Consider the following 23,473-nt stretch of genomic DNA (forward strand, 5'->3'; position numbering starts at 1 on the left):
TAATTTTATATACTTTTGCTCTCTCCTTTTGTCTTAACAAATTTTTTATTACAACTTTATTCATGGTTTGACGTCTCGGTGCTGACTTTTCAGGACTTAACGGTAAAGAAAGAGGCAGAATGCCACATTAGTGGCTAACAGCTACGTCTTTGGGAGTTGAGACCGTTAGTTCTAATATTAATAATTATAAATAATGATAAATAATTAAATATACCTAACGCCTCTCCTTCGTTAACTAAAAGTGGTGCTGATTTTTATAGAAAGTAATTATGGACTCCTTAATTCCATTATCATCATTAAACTGTAAATATAAAATATATGGACAATGTGGCGGTGAATCTATTACATAGTCATGTGAAATTTTTTTTTATATATTTATCTAGTATTTTATTCATTATGACTAAAAATGCTATTTTTTAAACTAATAGTAGATGAATTTAGTTAGTTAATTATAAGAAATCTGATATGTTTTTTCTAAAATACCATAATCATCTTTCTTAATACTTCATCTCCCTCTTCTATTTGATTATGGTTGAAGAAGTATTCGTAAGAGTAATTTAGAGAAAATTGATAAATATGACAAATGGGTCTTATATTTAGAACAAAAACCAACTTAACAATTGGGTCCTATATTAAGGACCGTAGGAGTATTTTTTTAAACCAATAGTAGATGAATTTAACAGAAGGGGTTAATATCTCATAATAAGACAACACAAAATTTGAATATTTGTTGGGATACATAACCTAATGCCCAACAATACCTTGAATAGAATTACTTGTAATAAAAAGATATATATGCCTAACAAAATAGTTGCTTTTCAAAAAACAAGCACTAAGAAAGCAGGGCATGACTTTTTGTCCAAAGAAATTAAAAAAGTAGGTAAAATTGATATAGGTATATGTTGGATGAGAGTCATGTCCACCTTTTATTAACATTGTTTTTCTTACTAAACAGCTTAAGAAAACCACAAAAACTTAATGAAAAGAATAAAAATTACAACAATCTATTTATATAATATTTATAAATTAGCAATTAAGAAGGTATCCGGAATAACTTGATGAATTAAAAGCCGCGCAGCGTTTCTTTATTAAAGGAGTTTTTATTTTTTATTTTTCCGAAAGTGTCTTTGTCAGGTTTCCTTTTATAAGACGGCTTTTTGGGCCACGGTTGGATTAGGATTTTCGTAGAAGTGACCCTTCCTTTGATTAAATCTTTTCCATTAATCAACAATGAGTGATCAACGAGAAGAAAATAAGGAACACGTACGAACGTTTTTGCCAATCTTAAATTTTCGCACCTAATTTTGTACCGTTTCTTAATGTCATGAATTGATTGAGGATTGCCTAGTGCTTTCCATTTTACTATATACAAATGCTAACATATTTTTAAATATAAAGCTCATTTTATAATATAATTTATGTTATAAAATATTATCCTTAATCTTTAATATGAGAGTTAGTTGACTAATTTTAGTAGATTAAGAAAATTAGTTATGTTAGTTATTTATAATAATTAGATGTTGTTTTTCCTCAAATATACTCGCTAATCAAATACTAGTATATTGGTTAGAACTATCATTATTACAAGGATCACTTTATGATTAAATTGATAAATATGAAAGATAAAGTTAATTGGGATCTTATATTTAGGATTAAAATAAAGTCAGATAAACTCTTATATTAAGAATATAAAGTAGTAGGTTTTATATTTAAAATCAGATAAGTACTAATTTTTGTCACTAATACCCCTTTTCTATGGTTAGAACAGTAAAAGCATAGAGTAAAATGTGTTATTTTTAAATAAAAATAAATTTTTTAAACGTGTTATGAAACGTATAAATATAAAAGGCTTTAATAGGGTGAGAGAGGGTTGTAGTAGGGATGAGGCATAGGAAGAATCCCACTCGTTTTAGGCGTCTTAAGTGCCTCACATAGCCTCTATACTCTACTTGTAAGCCTCTAGCGTTAGATCAAGAGTTATATAAATAAATATTACTTCCAGTCCTAGTTATAAGATTTTGTTCACAATTTATAAACAAAATCTTATAATTAGAACCGGAAGTAGTAATAAAAATATATATAATACAATAAATTAAACATATATAATGAAAACTCCTAAAAATCATTAATGAAGAGTTTTAAGTGTAGACCTCCAAATGACATTTGAGAGGTTATGGACGTTCATATGTTGTAATAATATTTATAACACTCATTCTTAAATATCCACAAGTAAACAATGTGCCTTGTTAGAGCCATACTTAAAAAAAAAAAAAACTCAATAGGACAAAGCCCTTGTTAAAAGAAAAATATATATCTTTGTGTATGTATGTGTTTGTCTCGTTAAAAAGAAAACTATTAATAAACATATTATTTCTATTCTAGTGAAACGGATTTTTTATCGCTTAAATTAGTTGGCTCTTGTCATCTTCATTTAATTATTAGAATAAAATACACCAACTACCTTTTTATTATATTTCAATTACGCAAGCCTTCTTTTTATTTTAAACATATATAAACCTCCTTTAAAATAAAAATATATATTACACAAATCTCCTTTTTATATTTAAGATTTTATTTTCATCTACCCAAACGGTTATGTGACCGTTAAGTTTGACTTTAAATTATCTTTTAACCAAAACACCCCTTTTTAGCTTAATAATTATTTAGACATTTATATTTTTCAAAATTTTTTTATAAAATCAAAAAAATTCTGCTACATATTTTTTTTAAAAAATTTCTGATATGTTATAAAATTTATTAATTTTGATTTAAATCATAAAATTTTATTTTTTAATTTTTTATCACATTCATTAGAAATCATTTATTTTGATTTCTTTTAATTGTAAAAATATATTTTAAATACAAAATTTTTATTTATCATAAATTTTAAATGATATAAGTTTAAAAGATTTTATAAATTATATAAATTTATAATTCAAAATTTTTAAACACATCTTTATTATAAAAATTTATAAACATATTCAGTCAACTATATATATATTTATTAAAAAATTAGTTAAATTTTTAATCAAGTCTTTTGTATTGCCTTAACTAAATAAAATTCATATAATTGTAAAAATATAATTTATAAATTTATTACAATGAGAGGTAAAATGGTAAATAAAATTTATTATAATATAAATTTCAGTTAAAAACAGTGTTTTTAGAATCTTTTTGACGATATTAACTTATTAAACTAAACTGTATATTTTTAAAATAGAAGGGAGGTCTGTGTAATTGATGTAAACTAGAATGATACTTAGAATATTTTAGTTTAATTATTATACAATTCAAATTTCATTTTACACTTATAAAACATTTCAAGTGGCGAATAGAGAAGAGGCAGCGAATGAGAGGAACGGGCAGCAATGAGAGGTCAAAGAACTTGGCGTTAGGTTCTATTTGTTCTTTGACTTTGGGTTAAAAAAAAAAAAAGAATCCTTTGATAAATCATTTTACTATTGTATGGTCTTTATTTATCATTATGTTGCTCAAGATCTTTTTGTTTTTAATTTTTCTTTTTTCTGATTCTTATCTAAGAAAAACTTATCGAAGAAAAATGTCAGATTAAACATATACAAATCATATACTTGAGTCATTAATTAATTTGAGTATAGTTTAAGTGATAAGAATGGAGTTAAAAATCCAAGATTCAAAAAATACTGATGTAAAATTTTTTTTAAAAAAATCCATTACGTAATTAAGATTAAATTGAAGACACACACACAAACACACTCTTTAATTATGCTATTTAGTATTTACAATTAGCATAAAGGTACAGCCGCATATCTGTTTTTTTTTTATCTCTTTCCCTTTCACCGTTTTTAAGCATAATTTCATTTCAAAAAATTTAAATTAATATGGAAGGTTTGCTTCAAAATTGAAGAAGAGCGAAGACTATTTTATCAAAACACCATGGAATTTTTCCTGATCTTGTATTCAAAATACTATATATAAAATCTGGTCAAGAAAATATTGTAAATAAATCTACAGGACACATTGATCTTATGCATCTATCATACCTGCGGAGGGTCAAACTTGTAATCTTCTGCTTAAGTTAAGAGGAGGTGATTAATATATAGGGCAATATATTACAAAATCATCATTTGTACTTTTTTTTTTTTTTTGCCAACATCAAACGTTTCTTTCACCATTCATACTAACAAGTAAACTTTAATGCATAAATTGCATTTATCTAAAGTACATCAATTAAAGTTAAATTACAATATTTAAGTATTCTAAAAGGACAAACATCCAATAAAAGATCATTTTGAAGATATCAAATTATTAAAGATATTCTGATCTTATCCACGCCCTTCTTGGGCTATGGCCTATGGTTGGTGGTCACCCTAAAAATCCATAGATTTCCATTATTCCATACATTTTATATCCTGACTTTATAAATATATATTACAAAGAAAAGTTATAAAAAATAATTTCTCAGACGTTATACGTAAGAATTTAACAACTAATTTACATAAATTAAAAAAATAGTTAATATTATTTTTAGTTATTACAAATTGATTTTATTTTGACTTTGACTTCTAAAATTTGAAACAAAAAATTTTTGTTCCTGAAACCTTTCAAAACCATTGATTTCAAATTTCAAATACTAATACCAAAACGAGGTTAAATTTCAGGAAAAAAATTGCATATTAAACCAAAAAAATTAATTCAATTAGTTACTTATAAAAAAAAATGAAAGTTATGTTGGTTTCTCTAAAATATTTTTCCATAGAGACTAGACTACTAATTCACACATTATTTGTATAATTAATAGAGGTAGTTCAAGAAAAATGACAAATATAAAGAATAAAGTGAATTGGATCTTAGCTGTCAATTATATTTGGGGTTGGAGAAAGTAATCTTTAAAATCTCAGATTGTTTTGAAAGGTCAGACCCAAAAATAAAAAAAGTTATCGTGAAGGGTGGGAGTTTGACCCTTGGAGAAGAGGCTACTTGAGCATGGGTGCAGTCAAAGAAAGAAGGCGTGAGAGTTAAGGCAACGCGGAAACAATCTCTTACTTGCATTATTGATATAAAAGAGCCCACAAGGCCACAACACCTCTTCTAATTCCTCCAAAATCAATTATCAATTAACCACTTTACTTACCCACTCATAATTAATAATCACTTCGTTGCTCTGCTCTTACTTTCATCTCATGGCTGTCGAACCGTGTTTGGAATCATGATCAGTCGAGCTTGTCTTCCTCATCATAAAACTCATCGTTTTCGGCACTGTCCCAGGCAATCTCAGGCTCAGGCTCAGGCTCAGGCGCAAGATCAGGTTCAGGTTCAGACTCAAGCTCAGACAAAGGAAATTGTTGTTGAAGATCAGGCAATGAAGGTGTAATGGTTATCTAAACATGCGTGAAGGATTTGGAGAATTTAATTGTTTTCTGTATCGGTGGTTAGTTAGACATTTTAGAGAGATGTGTTCTTTTATTTCTTGTTTGTGGTAGTACTTTGATTTTGCAAGTGAAGAATCATTTGAGTATGTTATGTAAATCGTGGTTGCTGTTACATTATTTTGTTTTCTTAGTAAGATTATCGTATCTTCTTGGTTTCGTCAAAGAGTTGAATGGATCGGAGACTCCTGAGAACTAAATATGTTTCTTCTTGTTTTGTTGTTTTCCCTTTCATCAACTTCTATTTCTCTTTTCAATCTTTATATTAGCGTAGTATGTATTTATTTTTTGCTCCTCCTACTCCTTCGTGGTCATCGTGGGTTCAACCCAACATATACAAAAAGTTTTATATCATTAGATTATAGAGTCATTATAATATGTCATGTTCTAATAATTTATTTATCAATACAAAATATAACAACCCTTTTCCCATGCACTAGTTTGCTTGGACTATAATGTCTCGCTTAGTATAAAACATTAAAAATAAAAAATAAAGATTGGGATTGAAATTGAAAAAACTTAATAAAAGAGTGTTTAATATTAAAAAATGTTTGTTACCTGGAATTGAACAAACCTATATATATAGGTGGATTGGGAAATATCACCTTCTCTAATGGTATTCTCTAATCACATATATATGGGTTTGCCCAATTTCAAGTACTAATCAAACCCTTATAATAAACACTCTTTTAATATACACTATTAGAAAAACATCCTTTTAAATCGTCTAATCTATGCTGGTTATTGCGCCAACAATGTAATAAATGAGGTGGTGGTATTTTTGTAAATGACGATACAATCTTTACATTGGTTATTATTAAAGCTCAATGTCATTATTATTTTTTACATCGAACTTTAACCCAATCGGTGTAAGCATACTTAAAATCAGTGTTACTGATCTTTATATTAACCTATCTCTTGCCTTTTTGTTTCCCTGAAGTAATCTGAACTCGAACGGTGAGCATGTTCTGTTGCCGTCTATTTAAAGTCAGAAGCCAATTGTCCTTCTCCTTCCTATTATCTTTGTCTACTATCATCGGCAGCCCCATAATAGTGAAACGATTGAAGACCATTCCAACACATCTTCCATCTTTCCCCCCTCCCCTTCCCTATACTACCCTCCCTACCTCCCCTTTCTTCGCCTCCTTTCGACTAGCTACTTGCAAGAGTACGTAGTAGCAATCAAACGCGGTCTCCATCATTTGGTGTCTCACTTCTATGCCCTCAACAACAAGATCAACCTCTTACTCGATGACAGGCACATCGAGTATGACGACATAGATGACCCCTCTATTGCCTCCTTCTTGCACTATTAGAAAAAAAAAGCTTTTAATGGTGGTTAAAATGAGTTTTCCATGGTGGTTTTGGAAGTGATGTGAATTCCGTCAATGTTGTAAGAAAAAAAAAAGACAGCGGTTTAAAACCATCGTGAAAAATTCTTTCCATGGCGGTTTTTTAGTTAAAATGCAGTGGAGACTTTCCACAGTGGTTTTATTGATCAAACTGTCGTGGAAAGTCTATTTTTAACTGTAGTTATTAAAATAACCGTTGCTAAAAACAAGAGTTTTTTTTAATAGTGTGTGAATTTTTTTTACAACCTACTTGTAATTTACAGACTCAAATGAACCAGCAAAGGCAAAAGAATATGCAGAACCATTTCAAGAAATTTATCCTAACACTGCCATCCAATTCTTATTCAATCACCTAATATATCAACAAATACTCAACTAGAATCAAACAATGAACTAAAATGTGATAAATCACTTAACTATTTTACATTTTCAAAATTTTGTAATAATGTTGTTGACAAAGTATCCTTCAGCAAGTTGATTTCCTCCATATCATATGGCACAATATCTTAGAATACTTGTAAATTAAAAATAACACAGTTATTAGTCAATTTGATCAAAAATGTTAAAAGAATTGAAGAATTGTATGCAATGTAATCTATATTTATCTCGTTTAATTTCTCAGTTACCCCTATCTCAATGATGTCATTCATATAGCAGATGACATAATATTCACATTGAACACTCTTGGGTTGACAACGATACTAACAAAATGAAATATAAAATTAAATGTCTAACTTTGATTATCTAAAAAAAATTTATAAACATTAACTTTGATTATTGAAAAGATTTGTAAGCATATATTTAGACAACATACTTGTGAGAGAAACCATCTTGGTGGTTGCCTATTTTGCTGTTTGGCCATAACATTAGAACTATGAAAAGCCCTATTAGCAATAATAAAAAAAATGATATTAGAGCATATGTTTATAAACTTTACATGTAATAAATATATAAACATAAACTAATTCATGTCGATGACATCTCTGGTTTCTTCTTATGGACCTCCACAGAGGGAATCGAATCAATAAACTTTGTTATCATAAGAGGCACAAACAATCAGGATCCAATAATAACTGCAAAATACGAATCATGTTAATTATAATCCTATATATATAATTTGTGTATCTCAAATACAATAATATACTTACCCTTTCATGTAAGGTGCAAAATATAATTTCTTTTTTATCTGAGTCATTATGGTCATCATGTAGATCGACCTTGCTTCCACAGTATTGACTATTTTCCGCACCCTTTGAAGACACATAAAACCATATGTGTCCTCAAGTCCTTTTTGCCTACAGACTCGAGTAAAGTGCATGTTGTTCAAATAAGAAATATTAGGACATGCATAAGTATAACATGAAATCAAAAAATGATATTGTGACTTACAAAAATAGCCAGTTACATGAAAACTATATCACTACAAAAAAACATGCTTTTAGCGACGGAATTTAGCGACGGAATTTTTTATTTAGCGACGGAATTAGCGACGGATTAGCGATGGAATTTGTTCCGTCGCTAATTCCTTTGTCGCTAATTGATTAGCGACGGAATTGAAATTCTGTCGCTAATTAGTGACGGATTAGCAACGGAAAATTCCGTCACTAATTACCGACAGAAATTTCCCGTCGCTAATCTGTCGCTAATTCTTGACCAAAATTTCCGTCGCTAACCCGATTTTTTAAAAAATAAAATAAAATGCCACGTGGCACCTATACCAATTGCCACGTCATCACTGGGGACCACCTCCATGTGTCTCTGCCACCTCACCTCTGCCTGCCACGTGTGCTGCCACCTCACCTCTGCCTGCCACGTCACATGTCACCTTTGCCTGCCACGTGTCGCCACCACATAATTTCCTCTTCAAAGTGACTTCTCCATGGCTCAAACCCAGGACCTCCTCTATGCGCGCGTGCGACTTTACCAGTTGAGCTGCAATGAACCTATTGACTTATTATGTAAAATTAAATATATATATATAATATTATTTTACACAAACAATTATATATATTATTAAAAACTAAAAATATACTATATGATAATTTTAATCATAACTATTTTAATGAAAAAATAATTTTTAAATTTTTTTAAATAATTTTTTATTCTTCAAAAATATTTTTAATATAATTTTAATTTCTAACCGCACTAATCTTGAATTTTAAATCATAAATAATTTTTTTATAAATATTTTTTAAATTTATTTTTTAATTAACATTGATAAGATATACAATTTAATGATATATGTATTATATTACATTATATTATATTATCTATATGTGTTTTATATATTTGAAGAAAATCATTTATAATTAGTCAAAAAATCTTGTTATTCAAAAAATAACTACTATAATAAAATCTAATAAATTATTCTATATAAAAAATTAAATAATTTGAATATATTATGATAAACAGTATTCTCCTGCTTGTATATATATCCTATGTAATTTATTTTCTTAAAATTTTTTATATATACCATTTGTTTTTGTATTAAGACCAAAATCAATCTATCATGGGTATTAATTATATCGTGATTAAATTTTATTTTTTAATGATTGAAATTCAAAATTCACTTCAATATTAATTTGCATTCATATAAATTTATTAAATCGTTTTGAATTTCTATCACATATTATATATTTCAATATATTTTACATATGATAAAATTATTTCTTTCTTATATCATTTTGTATAAAAAAGTTATTAATAATCTTATTGTATTTTTTAATTATTATTAATAATCAAGAGGAATTTATTTTAACAAAATATAAATAAGTTTTCTAAGAAATTATCTTTCTATTTTCAGTATATACATAATGATGACATGAATGATGACGATATCTTCATTAACACCAACTCCATAAGTATATCAATTTATTTTATAATTAAAATTTTTTTTAAATCATTATATTCTTAATTGTTATAATATAATTTTTGTAAGATTATAATTTAAAATAACGAAATTTAAAATTAGTGACGGATTAGCGATGAAATTGCGACGGAATAGAATTAGCGACGGAATTAGTAACAAAAACTTCTGTGACAAACAATTTAGTGACTGGAATTTCTGACGGAAAAAATTCCGTCGCTAAATATTTTCCGACGGATTTTCCGACGAATTAGCAACGGAATTTAGCTACAAACAGAAATTCCGTCACTAATCTGTCACTAATATTAGCGACGGAAAAATTCTATCGCTAATCCGTTGAAAACATTAGCGACGGAATTTCCGTCGCAATTCCGTCAGAAATTAGTGACGGAATTTGTTTTAGTCGCAAATTCCGTTGGTAATTAGCGACGAAATTTGTTTCTGTCACAAATTCCGTCGCTAATTAGCTGTTTTTTTGTAGTGTATCCAACTCCTCAAAGTTGAGAAACTGAATGAGATCCTTCTTGTCAATGGTGAAGTCGTATGTTATATTTGAACCCACAATCCCCAACGGCATTTTAAAAGTAAAGGGGTTCTCCATGTTTGCCACCATGGAATGAAGAAACGCGAAACTTCCATACATAACCCCCATGTGATCAGGAAAAGGCTAGAGGACAAGATCTGATGTGCTCTTTGTTGCCCTCTTTGTTGTCACTTTCTTTGTTGGTATTAGCTTTCCAACAAATCTCTCTAGCCACAAAATGAAATTTTCTTTAGCATGAGCCAGTAGTCAAACCTCATTAGTAGGATTGGGCACTAGTATACCACTTTGACCACCACAAATCCTATCCACTGTCACCCTCACTTGATCCTTTGGAACTTTCTTACCGTGGATCGTTGTGTCCGAGAATATTTGACCATTAGTCACATGAAGAGATGAATCATCAAGGTCCATATATAGAGCACACAACATTCAATTGTCTTGGGCAGGGTCAGGGCTAGGATCAGGGTTAGATACTGTCAGCTGTTACATCTGATTATTACTACCCTTCCCACTTTTCATCATAAGTGAACCTTGAAACATAAAAATAAATTACTTAAGGCACATTAAATAAGTTTAAATGGATAAAATGAACTTTTAGAAGATTTGAGAAGATGTGCAATTATTACCTGTGAAGGTTTAGACACTCGGGGCATCTGGAATCTTGTCATGCCCATCATCATCTTAGCCTGTGCAAACTTGGCATCGAACTTCTCACGCATCTTTTGCATCTCCATCTTGTGTTCTTGACTGAGTTGAGCTTGAATTCTCTCCGTTTTTTCTTGTAATCGCTGGTCAAGCTTCTCTTTAGATACCTTGTCAGTAGAGGATGATCCAGTACTTCTTCATGAACCAGGGCCAAAGAACTATTTAATTCCAATCCCTTTAGGGGCCCCTTTAACTCTACCAGGATGGTTAGCCTTTCCAATCGCAGTAGCCAAGATATCCATCCGTTTATGAGGAACAAATGTACCTTGGGATAATTGTTTCTCAAGTGTATCATTTAACATTAAAGCAACAAATTCAATTTAAGATAATTGAAAAAAGTAATTAATGAAGCATAATACATAAATATTACTTACAATCCTCTTAGTAACATCTGGAGTGATATATTGACCCTTTTTAACCCTTGCTACCTTTCATTTTTCTTGACAAGAGGGACACTCGACAGGTGGAATGACTCCAGTGGGATTTGAATCAGTAGCCATCTATGCATTCTTTTTCCTCTCCTCTATCATACTTCTTTCCAACCCACTATACCCTGCACGAGACATGGTATGTGGGTACACATTCTGCTCAGATATTTGCTTATTCTTCCTATTCAGTACCTATGACAATGAAACAAATTCAACAATGTTAGTTTAGTTAAATAAAATATAAATGGATTAAAAACTAAGTTTGAAGAAACCAAACCTGAAATGTAGGGTCTTCCCATTGTTGCATAAACCTCCCCCATGCCTCGTCACTAATAAAAGAGTATCGATCCCTAAGATGTTTGCCCTTTCTTTTTCCATGGAGATACTCCCTTGTAAGCATAGATTTAAAATCTCTCCACCATTCATTGAGTTGCTTTAACCGACAATGTTTCATTTCCTCAGTTTTGAGAATATCAAATATCTGCTGCAATATAATACAATAGAATTATAAGTAAACAATCAATTATAATTAGAACAAATAGAGAAAAGAATTCATAATATACCAAAATATCCTCCCAAATGTTGTTCTTCAAATCTTCGTCTACCATCCTCCAATTAGAAATGTCAATCCCAATCTTACTGTGTGCTAGATAACCCACATAACTAGTAAACTGAGCCCCTTCAGTACCTACAGCTTTCAAATTATCTTCAAACTCTATTATAATCCTTGGGGGATGTGCGGTCTCATCACATAAATCCAACTTCTTCATACGAGTTTCTCTCTACCCCTTTTCTTGCTAGTAAAGGAGTTGTCGATGCCAGAACCCAGATCCGTTCATTTCTTGTTCAAAGAACAACCAATAAATGTAAGAATAAAAATTTAACATAAAAGATCAAGTATATTTAACAAAAAAATCACATTATGAATAAATGATAAATATGAAATGAATTTAATAAGAAACATTAAATAATTTATTTATGCCTTACAATGATTATTCTCCCAAATTCCTTCACAATGATCATCTCTAACATCATAGTTATTATCTATCAAATCTAATTTAGCTATTTTAGGTCTAGTAGCTGTGAAAGGCGGGGTTTTGTCAAGATTGAATTGTGAGTCACTATCATCTCCACCAACTCCTTGCCTCTTACCTTGGCACATGATAGATAATTTTTTCTTAGCTAGATCGATAACATAAAACACTTGTTTTGCTTGACTTGCTAAAATAAATGGCTCATCTCCATATCCAACCATCTCAAGATCAACTGAAATAAATCTAAATTCTTCATCTACTTGCACAGTAGTACTATTAACCCACTTATATTTGAAGACAGGAACTTTAAACTTGGTATAACTAACCTTCCATATCTCTTCTATTACTCCGTAATAGGACATTGATGCCAACGTTGGGTTTCTATCTTTTGAACTAGCAAAATGCATAGCTTCAGCTACTATCGTCACCCCACTATTTTGCATAGTACTCTTATCATCTTGGGTTTTTGTGTAAAATAAATAGCCATTTATGTCATATTTGCTCTAACACACAACCTTAAAACGAGGCCCTTTAGCTAGCCTCTGTATTGCCTCAGAATGATTGCTATCCTTTAACACTTTTTGCCTGAACTACTCTGGAAATGACTTATTATGCTCATTAGCTAGTTGTATATCGTTTTTTCTTGGATTCAAGTTTTTCAGCATATTTTTGTGAGCATCTAAGTATGGCAAAACTTCATCCATGTTGTTTAAAATATATAGATGTGCCTATATCACAACTTCATGAGACATAAACCTCACTATGACATCTCGTGTTTCCTTACTTCTCTCCTGATCATGTTGAGATTGAGGAAGTCCAACTGCCTTCATCCTATTAAGATATGCATTACAAAACTTAACTACCTTCTCAGCTACATATCTCTCAACAATTGATACCTCAAGCCGATGAGAATTCTTGGAGTACCCTTTTAGGATTTTGATGTATCTCTCAAATAGGTACATCCACCCTAAATACTCGAGCTCACAAAGTCTTATCTCTCGCACAAGGTGAGCTATCAAGTGGATCATAATGTCAAAATATGATGGAGAAAAGTGTATTTCTGATTAGGAGAGGATCACATAACCTTTAATTTCTAATTCATCTAACTTAGTAGGATCAATGATTTTGCTACAAATAGCATTAAAAAACATACAAAGTCTCATAATAGTGCTTCTCACATAATTTTTCATTATCCCTCGAATAGCAACTAGAAGTAATTGTTGCATCAACATGTGACAATCATGAGACTTTATCCTCGTTGTCTTTAAATCTTGCATTGAAACAAGTTTTCTCAAATTAGAAGAATAACCTTGTGGCACCTTAATGCTAGTCAAAAAATCACAGAAACTTGTTTTCTCTTCTTTTGATAATGTGTGCACAGCTTGATGTAAATAAGCCATTTTACCCTCTCTTTCTTATGGGTGGAGGAGTTTTCTTATTCCAATTTCGACTAAATCCTATCTTATATTGATTCCATCATTAATCTTTTCACTTATATGTAAAAGTGTACCAACAAGGTTCTCACACATATTTTTCTCCACATGCATCACATCTAGATTATGCCTCACATCAAGACTTTACCAATATAGAAGATAAAAAAAGATAGATCTTTTTTTCCACATATTCCTCTCACCAGCAATCTTTTTCTTCTTTTTACTGAAGACCACATTAACTCCCTCCACCTGTTGATAAACTTCTTCTCCAGTTAATAGTATTGAAACCATTTGATATTCTTGTGAGTTGTTAAATGTCTTCTTCAACCCACGATAAGGGTGGTGCTGACTAAGAAACCTTCTGTGATCAAGGTAGACCGTCTTCCTTCCATGTTTAAGTTGTATGTAGTGAGTGCCTTTTTCACATATCGGGCATGTTTTTTGCCCATTAACACTGTATCCTGACAAATTTTTATATGCCGGAAAGTCATTTATCTTGCTGAAGATCATAGTACGTAAATTGAAGGTCTCTTGTTTATATGCATTAAACACATCAACACCTTCCTCCAATAATTTCTTCAGATCCTTAATCTAAGTTGCCAAATACACATCGATATTGTTTCCTGACTGTTTTAGCCCGAGATCATCAAAGATAACATGTTTAGCCAAGCACTGTGTGTGCTACTAAGTTTACCATATGGATTAATTCTATTTGTACAAAGCCCTAGCTGAAGGTTTCTTGGCTTACTACTGAATTGAGAAAATTTTTTATCTATTGCTTTCTGTTGAGGAGAAACTGCTGGGTGACGAAGTTTTCCATCACATATTTTCTCATCGGAATGTCACCTCAAGTTCTTTGCTTCTGTGACATTAGCAAATAAACGTTTAAATCCTGGTATTATTGGAAGATACCATAGAACCTTTAAAGGAGGATCTTTGGTCATCTTATTATAATCATCATCGCCTTTCTTAACTTTATATCTCAAAGTCCCACTTTTAGGGCACTTATTCAACCCTTTATATTCATTTCTGAATAATATACTATCATTAGAGCACGCATGGATCTTCTCATATTCCAAACCCATCGGACACAAAATTTTGTTTGCCTCATATATTCGTTTTGGAAGTGAATTCCCTTTTGGAAGAATATCACTCAACATTTCAAGTAATTCTATGAAACTAGCATCGGTTCAACCATTTCTTGCCTTCAAGTTCATCAATTTCAACATGGTTGTCAACCTTGTGTAATCATCTTTACAACCTAAATATAAAGGCATCTCTGCATTACTGCACAATGTTTCATATGTGGGAGAGAATTGTGTAAAGGACTCAGACCTTATGTCACGAAACACATCTGAAATTCTATCATCAAAGTCATCATTCACAATCTTCTCCTTTTCAGATAGTGTAGTCTTTCTAATTTCTCCATGACATATCCAATTTGTATATTTCAAATTTATCCCATCACAGATAAGATGCTCTCTTATCTCAGGAAAACTTCGCTGACTATTGTTTAGACATTTGACATAAAGACAACAATACAATCTATCTCTTTTACTAGGAGCATTTCTCTAAGAAGACTCAAGAAACCTTTTAACCCCATCCTCACATTTTTTGCTAATTCTCTTAGCTTTTATCCAACTACAATCCATTGTTCTACAGGTCAATAGTGATAGGGTTAATTTTAAATCTTTCCACGGTGGTTATTAAGAAAACCGCCGTAGAAAGCACTTTTAAGGGCGGTTAATTAAATAGCCGACGTTAAAATTACTTTCCATAGTGGTTTTCTTAATAACCACCGTGGAAAGTTAACGGTCGCAACAGTAATTTACAAAAAAACCATTGCCTTTTTGTCCATGGCGTTTTTCAATTTAACCACTGTTGTTTTTCGTCGTTATATGTCTTTTTTGTAGTAGTGTCATTGTCTGATGAAAAAGCCTCCTCCTCCTCCTCCAGCTATTTTTTTAATTGTAAAAATGTAATTTTTTTAAAAATATTTTGTAAAGGCGGCCTCCATGCCCCTACCAATTATATATATATATATGTGATATTTTGTGATGATATACTCTTGTGTTTACTCTTTTTAATGCATTTTTCTCTTCTCGATCTTTAATAACGAACCCTAAAACTGATAAAAATGTAGTCTTTTTTTTTTTTGATTTAAAGAAAGAGAAGAACAACTGGTTATTACCTAGGAGTCTTTACTCCAGGTGTTGTCAAATTCAATATAACATTTAAAAGTTACATTGGTTATCTTGTGTTTGATATAAAATGCGTTTTCAACACTAGTTTCCATGCTAACTGACGTTTTTGTTTGAGGGTTGAGGCATTGTCACCGTATCTAGTCCATTAAACATGATAAGGAACTCTGCCAAATGTTTGGTCATTCAAGCATGATAAGATTTGAGTTGCAGTATTTTGAATGACCTAGTATTTGTTAGAGATCTAGGTCATATTTGAAAAGGAATTGGCCTTCATTTTCTTTCTTCTCATCGACCACTAGTCACTTATCTTCCTTTGTTTTCTTTCTCCCTAGTGAGCTATTTTCCGAAATCTTAATGCTAGTTAGTTGTTAATTACTACACTTTGTGTTTTCACAATTTCTTTTGTTTGGTAAAAGAAATATTCAGTTATCAGAAGAACTAGTTAGTATAAGAAAATGAAATGAAAAAAAAATTTATTTGAATTTTTGATGGTTATACCGATTGGCATAATAACCGCCGTTAAAATTACAGTTTTCTACACGGGTTCCTAATTGTTGTAAAAAGTGCGGACTTTAGCACCGTTCGTTTTTGTACTTGTTGTCTTTCCGATGTCAAATACCCATTCTAATTAGTGTAAAAGACCTATTTTCTTTTTCTTTTTTTTCTAGTAATGATTTTTTTTTTCAATCTCAATCCATATTCTTACCACTATTTTTCATTGTTTTATATCAAACAGGACCTAGGGGTTATTTTTTGCCCTAAAATATTTAGGGTGGAGTTGTAGGTATCTAGAAATGTTTTGGTTCAGTATTGTCATGAAAATTTTTAAAAAAAGTCCTGTCGGCTTAACCATACAAAATACTAGCGTTAACTATTAACACATTTTAACGGCAATAACACTATTATTGCTCCTTTTTTAAGATTTCAAGGTGATATTAAATTGAAAAAAATTTTCGGATATCCTCAACCTCTTCTTGAACACTCCCCAAAAAAAGAATGACCATTAACTCCAAGTGAATTTTATTAAAATTAAACACTGCTGAAATAATGAAAACAACTATTATGACACTGGTGAAAGAACTATAATAACAAAAAAACGTCTTTTTTTTTGCCACAACACAAAAAAAAATCTTAATAAGCACAAATTTTTTCTTGAAAGTGATATAATATTAACTAATATAAATCATGCTCTATTTAATCAACATAAATTTATTTACCTCTTTCCTACATTAGTAAAATTCTTTGCAGAGATGGGAACTTCACAGACAACAACACTGTCCCTTTGCAAGAACTCTTGACCAAACAGCATAATGCTTGGAGAAAACTTTGGGCATACTACCTCATGTTCTTAATATAAAAACTAGTTGACTAATTTAAATAGATTAAAAACATTATTTAATTTATTTAATTGTAATAAATAAGTGTTGTCTTCCCTAAAATGCCCTTACTAATCATATGTATTAATTAGAACTACCATTTGATAAAGCTTTTAATATGTGCAATTATTACAAGGACTATCTTAAAAAATAGATAAATATGAGAGCAAAGTGCGTTGAGATCTTATATTTATAGTCAAATTAAATATCAAATTAACTCTTCTATTAAATATACGGATTAATACATCTTTTCCCAGGGCCAAATTATACATTCATGGTTGCTGCAATTAGCTGGGTCCTCTAGGCCCTTACATGCTCAGCTTCTGACTCTTCAACAGATGGTTTGCTATATTTCTGAGCTTACACGGTCCATCAACTACGGCCCTCTTCTAGTTTTCGTTCAGACTAGTAAACGATCTCATGTTAAAATTTTGTCTCACCAAAGCATAGTCCACTGGAAACTGAATTATCTGCTAAAAGACATTGGGCTATGCTTGCAACTTTCTCTTGTTACTATGTTTTGATTCAATGTGAAGTTTTTTTTTTTTTTATATTTAAAAAAAGGGGGCTAGAGGACTTAGGAAATTCATTATTTACTTTGATTGTATTGAAGATATTAATTTGCTTTTACCTGGTTGCACTGATAATCTTCAGAACTAATTTCAGTACTCATCATCTGGTGAGCACTCTAAGCTCATTAGATCTGGACCGTTTATATCTTATTTAGATAATCCGAATTTAAAATCTTTAATTAAATATTTTTAAATATAAAAAATATTTTTTTGAAAAAAATGATAGTTATGAGATTATATTTATTTTAGATTATATATATATATGAAAATAATTACTTTGAACAAATAAAAGTAAAAAAAAAAATCAAATTCAGACTATCCAAATGAGATATGAACGATTCAGATCTGATGAGCAAAGGGTGTTTATCAAAGTGATGAGTATCGAAACTAGTTCCGATAATCATCCTTTTAGAGACATTGGAAATGATACTAGGCTTTTGTTCAACAGGAAAGGCAGGCGTTGGGAGGACCTAGCTTTTGCAGCAACCAAAGGTAAATTGGATAGTGTGTGTATTTATATATATGAAATTAGACTAAAATTAAATTGTCAATCTTGATTGACAAAAATGCATATTAAGTTAAATTTATAAAATAAAATTTAAAGGATTAAGCTTTAAGCATGGACTTGTCTTATTTTCATAAATTTCATAAAATTTCATAAATATAAAGTATCCACCGTCGTCATCAGCTCATCATCCCTCGCGCCTCAGCCAAACGGGGGGTGCTATCGGGAGCCAGACTTCTTCAGTACCACATTCATCATACTGTTGACAGGTGCCATCCTTCTCCAAAATGGCAGCTCCGTCTGCATTTTCCCGCCTAAATTTTCTCCCCAAACCTTCTATTTTCAGAGCAATAATCAATTTTCAAAGAACCCAGCTTACACCGAAATGGTCACTTCCCGCTTCTTCGCTCAATAATTCCTCTTCCCGTATAGCCCGCCTTTCCTCCTCATCACCTTCCCATTTGACTTCCCACGACGTTTCAAAGCACGACGGCGATTTAGTCGTTCTGGGTATTGAAACTAGCTGCGACGACACTGCCGCCGCCGTTGTAAGTGTTCGGTTTTTTCCCCCCTCCTTTGGATAAACTGTGTTTGCTCCCTCAAACTAAGCCTTAATCACTCAAATTGGTACTCAATTCTAAAAGGTAACTTGTTACTGAAAAAATGTTAATTTTAGTTGAAACTAATGGCAGAGGCCTAACTTCGTGGGTATTTTCTGTCATACATCAGAGTAGATATGCCAATTTTGTAATTACGTTTTAGTTCAACGGGGAAATGTAGTTTATCCGTCTTCTTTTGGCTTGGATTCACTAGCGTGATAGTGTTTTATTTGGTGTTGTTTATGTATCTTTCTATTGTAAATTTATGGTTTCTGTTGTGTAGGTGAGGAGCAATGGTGAAATCCTGAGCCAGGTGATATCTTCTCAGGTATTGCATAAACTCACCTAGTTTTGTTGTCTTTACTATGAGAATTCTTCCTTTTGCCATATCTGCTATTTTAAATTCAGGATCCTTTTCAAATGGAAAAAATGGTAATTTGATTTTTCCTCTAGTCAGCAAGGAATGGATAAGACATTATGGATTGACGTAAACTCTAGTGAATAGCGCTCTTTGATGAATGATCAACATGCATGCTTGTTTTTGGGGTGCAATTTTTCCAGCTGGTCAACGAGAGCAAAGCTTCTGTGAGTAGCTATAGTATCGGATGAAAGTGATGGCAATATAAATTGCACCCAGATAAGGGGGACTATAAATTGTGCCTGGACGGGGGAGGGTGCTATCTCAGCAGTTATAGTAGTAGGCTGCTTCGGCGTTTTTGTGTGTGTATGAGTGGGGTGATATAATTGATACGTATAAATAATTAGTTAGATGAATAAATGGGCTAGTTGACCTTTGAATAAGATTTACTTCAAAGCTGTTATCATTGTCAATTAACAGAATGTAACAGAATTATTAACCTGTGACTACTCCCTAGTATAAGTATGAGCTAGGGGAATGTGAAGGTCTTGTTTTTTTTACTTTATAACAGAATTCCACCAAGGTAATTTATTGTGGTGAGTATTGTACTCTATGCTATTTGCTTCTTCACTATGCACAATGATCTGAAGAAAAAGTTTTAGGTTAAGTGTTTGATTTCATCGAAGAGAAAAATGAAATTACATTGATTTTTATAAATGTTAGCTTAGGTCACTTTCTTGCACTAATCATGGACTTAAGAATTATACTGTTAGTTAAAATTACTGGATCTAGTTTGTATAAATCGTGATGATATCATTCAAGCTTCTATGTCATATTTTCCACCAAAAACATCACTCCACATCTGCTCATCAAGTAAAAGTGTGGTGTCAAAAAATTGCAAATCTAAATGGAAGGAAAATAGTCTCGCATCACTGCTATGAATGTTACGCATACTGCTAAAGTTTGTTGGTACTAACAATCCCTAGAAATATGGGCAGGCATAAGTTTTATTCTTATTTGCCACTTGGTTTTATGTGATGTGTTTTATATTATCGTTTTTTTCCTGCTTATAGGCATCTGTTTGTATCTGACTTGTTTACCAAATGAAGGCTGATCTGCTTGTAAAATATGGAGGTGTTGCTCCAAAAATGGCAGAAGAAGCTCACTCAGAAGTAATTGATCAGGTATATTATTCCTTTACTTGTATTTGAGTCTGTTAAATATGTGGTTAATTTATCGTAAAATGGAAGTTAACAGAAATATTAAAAGCACAAGGGAGTGAGAAAAAGAGAAGGCCTTTTCTCATTCTTATTCTGTTTGTCAATGTACCTTGTTTACCTCAATGAATTGAAAGAATCATGGCAGTGAATAAATGTGCAGACTCAACAATAATGAGGCTAACAGCAGTGATCATGGATCAATGATTTGATTCTATGAAGGCCGTGATTTGTGGTTCTCTGTCCCCACATGTGTTGACTTTCTGGCTTATATCCCTGTTTGAACATCTCTGATGTGTTAGGGGAGAGATATCCTTGCTTTTCTCGCATAGTACAACTATACAAGCCTTGTATAACCACACTTTCCCATTAGTAACCTGTATGAGTTCATATTTTCCTTCTTTTGTGAATATTCTGTTCAAAGCACTCAATTGTCTTGGTCTACCTAGTGACCATTTTTGGGTCCAGTGGCAGTTCCCCAAATCTAGTTATGAAGAATGAAAGGTAGTCATTGTGTTACTTTAAGGCTCCAGGACTAAGTGTTCAGATTACGCATTACAGGTTGTCCAAGAAGCTCTTGATAGGGCTCATTTGGTTGAGAAGGATCTCTCTGCAGTTGCTGTTACTATTGGTCCTGGTTTAAGTCTCTGCCTTCGTGGTAAGACATGATGTTATTTCAGCATATTTCTTTTTACATTCTATTTCTTCCTGTAAAAAGATAAGAATTAAGAAACATAGCACTTGGTAAAGCTCATTTGACTGAGAATCATTTCCTTCTCTCATTGCTGTTACTTATAGTCCTTGCTCAAGCTGTGTCTTCACGGTAATACATGATAGAATTTAATTTCAATGTATGTGAATTTACATCCTATTGAGTTTGATGAAGGGGCTAGTTAGAAATAAGATACCTCCTACAAGAAAAGAGTTATCATTGTGAAAACATGATAATTAAAATGCAGGTCAGACATACTATGTTGCCAAAATTTTTTAAATGAGGAGATTAACAAATGAATGTTAAGACACTAGATACTACCTTTTGTTTGCGTGTTTGTGTTTAACTTTTAGCAGAGAAATATGCTACCAATTGGGCACTGCATGCTAAGTAATGCAAAGAAGTTGGCAAGTTCTTCAGACTTCAAGCAACGTCAGTCGTACAGACAGACAATTCTGCCAATTCTAGCATATTTGCTATTTTCAGTTCGTTTGCTAAAATCATGAATTCCTTTGGTCTACCTCTTGCATGATGTGTGAAAAGTGGGAGAGTGAAAGCAAGGAGTTGCTGGAGCATTTAATTTGCCAATTATTGGCATACATCACATGGAAGCTCATGCTCTAGTGGCCAGGTAAAGGTATAATGGCTTTGTATTAGCATTTAGTTTATTGCTCTATGCATGATGATGTATACTTGCAATTTACAATGCTTGAATTGAGAACTTAGCTTTTACATTCTAATATGCTTCAGAAGTTTTCTTCTTGTCAATTTTAGATGGGAAAATATTATTTTTCTCTGAGACATACATATTTATTCTTTTTAGGTTAATTGAGCGAGATTTGCAGTTTCCATTCATGGCCCTACTCATTTCTGGTAATAATTCTTTTCTGTCGTGGTAAATTTATTTATCATGGTAATTTTCTTCCTTAGACTTACGCTTCTCATTTGTTTTGTTCTTACTTTGATCATGACATCAATGATCTTAGTTCAAGTTAATGATGTGGTCATCTTAGATTAATGCTAATAAGGGCTGCATGGTAAAGTAGCACACGGGCCATGAATCAAGTTTTGATGATGCATAAACTGAATGAACTCTATATGGTATCGACATATTTGGCCCACCGATGGATAAATTTCTTTAATATGTGGTTAGTTTTTATTCAGTTCTATTCCCTTTTTTTTCTTGTTTTAGGCGCACCAAAGATTTCCCTAAGTCAATAGCCAAAGACTAACTCCTTTTAAGGTACAGAGATTATGAAGTGATATAAGAAAGAATATAATATCACATAATCATGTCAAACATTTAAATCTAAAATGAATAGTAAGGGTAAAAGAGCAAATGTGAATGGAAAAGGATCATCTAACTGGTAAGGGCTACAAGATAACTAATGAGTTTGAGTTAGAATATAGAATTTTATTTGTCTTTTGAAAAATAGAAAACTGTGTTATCTTCATTCAAAGAGAAACTTCAACTTTCTGTTTCTTTCATGGGGCAGGGAATTCACTCAGAAGCAACTTTTTTATCAGCAAACTAGGCCAAACACAAAATCTCAAAATAATCTGGGGGAGGAAATGCAGCTTCTCCCCCTGAAGAAGTTAGTCCAAAGAGGTTATAGTTAGCAGATTAGAGCTAGCCATTTTTTTCCCATTAGCAATGACATGAAAGACGTTTCCTTGTAACAGAGATGGTTTCTTGTGACATATTTTCTCATTAGTCCAGTCAATGCCTAGCCTTTTTTTTTTTTTTCTTTCTTTTTTTTTTTTTCCCCTGGGGACACAGCCACTATTGAATATATTCTATTGTCTTCGTTGATATGCTCTGTTAATGGCAAATATCTCTGCAATTCCTAGGAGGGCACAATCTACTCATACTTGCTCGTGATCTTGGGCAATACATACAACTTGGTACTACCATAGATGATGCTATTGGGGAGGCATATGACAAAATAGCTAAATGGCTGGGACTTGATATGAGGAGGAGTGGTGGTCCTGCTCTAGAGGAGCTTGCCCGTGAGGGTAATGCAGAATCAGTTAGTTTTTTCTGTAAGTTCTTAGTTTATGACCCATGGTATGCATGGAGAATTTACTCCAGTAGTAGACTTCTATGCAATTATTTTATATCCTTATTATCCAGTTCTCTAATGAAAGCATTATAAGCAG

The 23,473-nt window shown here is 31.7% G+C and overlaps 1 pseudogene; it reads left to right on the top strand.

Moving 5' to 3' along the window:
- Positions 1-18,643: 18,643 nt before the first annotated feature.
- LOC114749069 (probable tRNA N6-adenosine threonylcarbamoyltransferase, mitochondrial) lies at positions 18,644-23,381 on the top strand (annotated as a pseudogene).
- The last annotated feature ends 92 nt before the right edge of the window (positions 23,382-23,473 follow it).

The sequence above is a fragment of the Neltuma alba genome, unplaced genomic scaffold, assembly GCF_004799145.2.
Source record: "Neltuma alba isolate B1F8T4 unplaced genomic scaffold, ASM479914v2 tig00005934_pilon, whole genome shotgun sequence".
Taxonomy (NCBI): Eukaryota; Viridiplantae; Streptophyta; class Magnoliopsida; order Fabales; family Fabaceae; genus Neltuma; species Neltuma alba.